Below are 7014 nucleotides of genomic sequence, written 5' to 3' on the forward strand. Positions count from 1 at the left end.
CTCCTCCTCCTCCTCCTCTTCCTTCTTCTCCTTCTTCTTCCCCTTCTTCCTCGACAGGGTTTCACTGTGTAGCTCTTGCTGCCCTGTAACTCCCTCTGTAGACCAGGATAGCCTTGAACTCAGAGATCTGCCTGACTTTTGAGAGCTGGCATTAAAGGCATATGCAACTATTCCTGGAGGTCATTTTATATCCTCCAGTGACTCACATTTTCCTAAATTTGCTAAAATAAAACACACCATGTTATGCTGGGTTCTGGGTGGTGGCTGTGAAATAAACGACAAAGAATAAATGTCCCTTGTGATTAAAAACTAGAATTAAAGTTGTTGAGTAAAAGATATTTGTAATACTAGGTCAATTGTCTTACCAGTACTTTGAGACTATTAAATAGATCTTACAACAATGGAGCATGTAAGGCAGTTCTTCAGTGTCTCCGGATTAATGGATGGCATTGTTATCCTGTTATTCTATTCACCGCCCCACCACTCCTCTCCAAGTTAAACAAGCCTCAGCAGAAGCATCCATTCCTATTTGCCTAGAGAACTTATTTCATCCTTTCTGGAAATTGTTCTACTTTCCTGTGGAATTAACCTAAAATACTGAATGGAAATGAAAAGCATATAGTTGTGATTACTACTAAGGAATATTTGATTGTTCTCAAACAGGGCTGCAGGCCGGAGTTAGTAGACTACCTTAGAAAAATGATGGCCATCTTTTGAGGTACAAGCATGTGGCTTTCTGTTTTGCAGCCAACTGCCAGACCACAGGGGGTAGAGTTTAAAAAGTACAGATAATCGACTTTATTCAGAGAAACAGGGAGTTCTGAACCACATCAGACTTGATGGTTTGACTCGATTTTAGCTCAGAGTCTGCACAACGCAGTCCAGAGATCTAAAAATAGCCAGGCTTTGCCTCTCAAGGTGCTTGGTGTGGGCGGTGTACATATCAGGCTGTGACTGGCTGCATAACTGGCTGAGCCAGGCAGTGGCAATGGCTGTGGCTGCAGGTTCGCCGCTGGGCATCACAAGGCCCGTCAGCACCGGCCAACAGCCAGTCCTCCCTGAGCTGCAGCTACTCGCGGCAGGCGACAGAAAGCGAGCGTCTGATTGGTGTTTCCCGGGAGACCGGCTGCCCTAGCTGCTAGAGCTAGTGCGCCGGCGCGCGCGCTCCCGGCTGGTGCGCGGGAGAGGCGAGGGGCGCGCTGAGGTTCGGGTGGCCGGGTGGGAGGCCTCCCTGGTTCGCGGAACTCACGTGCTCGCACCCCACCGCCCGGAGGTTGAGGACTCCGCCAGGCTGTGTAGTCCAGGCCGCCCCTCCTCTGTCCGGCAGGCTGAGAGCATCCATAGGGGATGCTGAATGTGATTTGCTTGTCCCTTGGCAGGTTACCGGGGACCTGGCCCTGCCTGTGCCTCTCCAGTCTGCATTTGCTTAGGAATCCTTGAGTTGTGTTTGCGGATAGGGTGGCCTTGGGAGTCTATTTTGGACAAGGGTTTCTGGCAGGCAGATGTTTTCTGCCCCAGAGCCCCTTACTTGTCTGGTTGGCTCTTTAGAGTTAAAGGGGTTCTCTACTGAGCTTTTTCTACCTCTGCTTACCCCTGCCCCCAATAGTTCAGTTTTAATAATTGTGTCCCCTCTACCTTCTCATACTTTTTTTTTTTTTTTTTTTTTTTTTTTTTTTAAGTTAGTGAGTTGCTGCTAACAGAAAAGGATCCCTTAACACCCATCAGAAAAATTGGTACAGGGTGGTCCTGGACTTGGGTTCAGGTAGCACCCACTTAAGTCCTCTCCAGGAGTTGCACCATTGAACCAACAAGAACTTGGGGCATCTTCACTGCATCAGATTTGCTGCAATTATTTATCTCTGATGGGTGGATACAGTAGAACTTGCTCAGAGATTACTTAAAAAAAAAATCTGGGTCTTAAGCACTTACTAAAGCCAGTTAATAACATCATGCATGGACATTTAAACTTGTTGTAAGTTGCAGACAGGATTAAGGGGAAGTCACGCTGTGCACAGCTAATGATACCATCTTAACTCTAACTGGCCTAAATCCACCTCCCTTGGCTCAGGTCCGGGTCTTAGACCCTTCAATGATCCTAAAAAATAGGGGAGGGGGCTTGGATGAGTGAACTGGGCAGAAAATGGGAGCATCTTTAGATGTTGCTTTAGGTGACAGTCAATAATCCTGGAAGGCTATGGTGGGTCTTACTGTTGGAAAATGAGCTTGATCACCAAGAGAAGTCCTAAGCATGCTAGTGTGCTTGTTCATGTGATAATAATGACACACGTTGAAGGGTATTGGCCAACATGTAGAGCAGTTTTCATTTTATTGCCCACAGGTGCGAAGGTTGTTGTATGCTCAGGGGAGTGTTTCAGATCCCCAAAGGGGATGACTTCCTTGTCACAGGTAGTAGAAGGTCTATTTGTATTGCCAAGGCCAGCTACTTTGAAAAAGATAATCCAGGGTAGTATTTCAAAGGTAAATTTCTCAGAGTATTACTAACAACCTCTTGTCATACGTTTCAAACTGATTACTGTTTTAAAGGAGTTTGTGACTTTTATATGACAGGGCAAATTAGAAATAACCCTGTGAAAATGCTTCAAAAAATGCTGCGTTACTAAAACAGCTAACAGTACCCATCTGGCTCCGTCACTTAGTAGCTATCTGGCAGATTCCTGTGTTTATGAGTTTCTTTTGGTAGGCATATGCCTTGGAAAAACAAGTTATCAGGATAATTTTAACTGTAGATTAGTTTTTGGCATTAAAAAAATTTAAACCCATGCTTTTAACAAGGTTAAAATGTTTGTCTTTTATCATTAGTTGCTAGTGTGAGATTGAAAATAACTGTAGTTACTGATCACTGTAAAAACTGGTGTAAACCTGCAAAATGATGTCTTACGGAAGCACTGGAAAGGAAAGTTGTATGGAAAAGTGGCAAAACAGTAAAACGTCAATGATTTCCTAATTATGTTACAAGAAGCAAATCGCCAAATATTAATCATAGTGCCTTTTAAATCTGTCTTTTAGAGAAAAAAATCTATCAACATATAGAATAAAATTGATTAGACTTTACAATTTAATGACATATATGAAAAGAAATATTTTCACTGAATAAATATTTTAAACAGTTTATATATTTGCCAAGTCCATTCTAATGAAAAAAATCTTCTATAATCTATTTGGAATTAATGTCTCCTTGAAGACAATAACAGATTTAATATCATTGAAATTCAGATTCTACCAACTAGGTTCATGTGAAGGCTAAATTTCTTGTATAGTAATAATAAAAGTGTACTTAGTTCTTATTTTTAATTCAGTGAGTATTATGAAGGAACCTAATACAGTTGCATTAATATAAGAGTATTGAGGAAGAACGCACCCAATAGGTTTTAGACATTACATTTTCAAAAGCAGACATTTTATAGACGTTAGTTGCTTAAAATTATTTTAATCTATTGCATCATCCTTAAAACACATGCAGTCTGTACAGTGTTAAATTATTCCTGGCTAGCACTAGGTATGTGAAGTTTACAGTGTAGACCAGTATGTGGGATTGCTTGAAAACTGTTTAAGAGCGTACAATACAAAACTATGGCCATGACTGATTGATGATAAATGGATCTGAAAAGAATAGGAAAATATTTACTTTTGAATCAAGATCTTACTTTGTAATCCATGATGACCTGAAATTCAATATGGAACCTAACTTGGCTTCTAACAGAAATCCTCCTGCCTCAGCCACTGAAGTGATGAGATTACACGAGTAAGACATCATTCCCAAATAAAAGAACAAACGAATAAACAAACAGATCTTAATCTTTAGAGTTTATAGTGGATGCCCCATGAATGGCTTTAATCATGGAAATAGCTACACAGCAAGGAAGTAGGAATTAATGAATTAACATTTGCCTTGCTTTATAAAATGACTGGACAACGCGTACACCATTAGATTAATACCAGAGATGCTCAGTTATTCCAGAGTCAAACTAGAAATTGCTATGTAGCTGAAGCTTTCTTACAGAAGGCCCACGCTCAGCTATAGCCTGAAGTCTCAGGTTGCAGAGGGAACATGGAATTCCAGTGACTCAAACAATAGGCTACAAACACTGTATCTATTTCTACCAATTTGTCTCAGATGAACTAGCTGCTAAGGAAAAATCCATACCAGGACTGAGTTAACTGAAAGTGTGCTTCCTCTGTAACAGGGAACCTTATCTCCATTACTATGCTATGCTCATGGACAAAAAAAAAAAAAAAAAAGAATTTAAATTTCTGCCCTTTAGACTTTAGTCTTATGATCTACATTGTCACATTAGAATATATGAAGTGAAAATTATTCATGTTAACCAATTACTATTGACTAAATGATTTTCTTACTGCTGGAAATAGAAATTTGGCTTTGTTTATTAAAAGTTAATACTCAACTAGCTCTATTTCATTACAGATTGTCTAATTCAATTTTGAATTTTCAAATTGCATTTAATACAATAAAAAGCTCTTCTGCAGAAAATGCAACTTGAAATGGGAAAATATTTATGCTTTTATTGTTACAAGTGATCAAATGCGGCCGCGCTAGATATTAGACTATCCTGAGCGCCACTACATTATTAACTAATGTAGTGCTCAGAGTCATTACCACATTCATGGGTGTCTTTCTGATATCTCTCCAGTCCACTGGATTTTGAAGTGTGATTATGTAAATTTTCTACTGATAAATAAATGACTATAATTGTACTTGAAATACCACTCAAATTCTTAAGACCATGGGCTCTAAATAATATATTATGCATTCCTTAATTATTTATCAAGACTAATTCAAAATAACTGTAGGGCAAAGCATACATTTATTTTTAAATAGCCATCCCTTTCCCCAATTTTTTCAGATTAAAAAGTATTCCAGATGGTGAAAATATGGGGGATAAGAAAAAAGCTTGGTAAGTGCAGTAAGTGGGAAGTGTATTCTTCAAGGGGATGTTTGTCTTGCCCAGTAACAGTATCACCCTGATGCTATTTGTACAGCATGTGATTTTAATATGCCTTTAATAAAGGATGTCTTGGTGGAAAAAAGAAAAAAATATTTAAAGGATGAATGCCAAAATTCCTCCTCATTATATGACAAAGGAAAGGGGGAACAATTAGGAAAGAGAATGTTCCTCCACCCATGGTTATTTTTGAAAGTTCTTTTATAATCATAATGAAAAAAAATTGTAAAATTTGAGTAAGGGTTCTATCAATCAAATGGTACTAAATTTCAAGTATGGCCTTCTTTCATTTAATTTTGGATATAGGAAATCACGGTAGTTGAATGGTGTCTTCTCATTGTTCAACACTGTGAGGCTGTTCTCAGAACTGTAGTTGTGCTGTGCCTTTAAAGGAAGCATGTGTGTGTTTTACCTACATAAATCCTAATTGCAGAATCCACTCTAATCACCATGTAGAAATCATCCGAAGCCTCAAGTTCATGAGCTGCACACTTTTCCTTTTTATTCTGCCGACCACACCTTATCTGGTTGCTAATGAAATACAGGAGATTGATTGCAGAAAATCTTCAAGGGAATATTTGCTGTAGCACATATAGTAAGCTCCATTTGGTGCATTAGCATTTAGCCATTTTATGCAAATTTAGAGAAAATGACTCATGTATATGATTTAATATGCATCGGCGATAACTCATACCACCCTTATAAGAAAAAAGAAATTAAAAATTCATTAGAGAACTAGACTAGTGTCACTCCATGGTTAAGACGTTATTAAAGCATATTTCAATGTTTTGCTGGCACTAGCGTTCTCATCATGGTGCCCACCATTTCCTGACAAAGGCCACAGAGGAGAAAACATTCAACTTAAAATGTCTGCTGGTACACATGGCTGGATTTGTGTGTCACTAAACAATGAGCGAGCATAGCCTTGAATACCAACTATTTAATTAGCACTTTTGGAAGTCATGCATAGAAAATAGCTCATTTACATGCATCTGCTTAGCGATTAGTCCCATAAAAAGCCACCATTTTTTTGTTGTTGTTTAATATTGTGAGCATTTTACCATTCGTCCATGAAAAAAAATCAAAACATATGTTATTATTTTCAAATCCTGAAATTTAGATATTTAATTCAAAAAGGCAAAAGTCTTCATATTTCTTTTCAAGATATATTTAAATTACTTAACCTTAAGTGTACCATAAAAGGCTTGATACAAGTAATAATTAAGAACTTCAAAGGGCAGTGGAAGCCCTCTAACAGTCAGTCCTTGGTTTAATTAAAGGCTATTATTGGGAAGCTCGCAAATATACAGTTATGTTTAATGACAAGTAATGACTACTAAAGCAGTATTTGAAAGTTGTGAGGATCTTATTTTAAATATTACTGATATACTCTAGAAAGTATTTTTAATCATTTCATTTGAAAATAAATGACTCACATTTCCTGCAAAAATCAAAGTGATAACATTAAAAGCCTATTGGTTTGAGCTGCTTGGGCTTTTCATAGTTCTTGAGTCTATATATACCTGTCATTATCACAAATTAATTGTATGCTTCGTGAAAATCATTTCTGCCAACTTAAATGCCTTTACGAAGGCATGCTTTTCTAATACAGAGGAGTGTTTATGAAGGCACATATACAAACGTGCAAGGATGCAGTGACAGCGAGACAGGCTTTATTCAACCATTTTGGAAGATGATATTCTACTTTGAATGCAAATTGATATTTAATATCGCCAATATAAATTATTTGCTTTAGATTTTTGTATTATTTACTGCATTTTTCAGAACCTAGACAATTAGCCAGAAAAACAACAGATGATTGTAAATGAACCATATATATAAGAAATACAGATTAGCATAAAATTTAAATTTATTGTAAGTATTTGTGCTTACACTTACTGGACTATTTAGCTTTAAGTATATTTATTTGTATGAGGAATTCAGTTGAATTTTCATAGATACAATTCAGGGATGATGAATGAGTATATACATTTTTGTTTTGTTTTGTTTTGTTCTAAGGTAGTGTCGTAGT

Source organism: Mus pahari, chromosome 11 (genome assembly GCF_900095145.1).
Source record: "Mus pahari chromosome 11, PAHARI_EIJ_v1.1, whole genome shotgun sequence".
Lineage (NCBI taxonomy): Eukaryota > Metazoa > Chordata > Mammalia > Rodentia > Muridae > Mus > Mus pahari.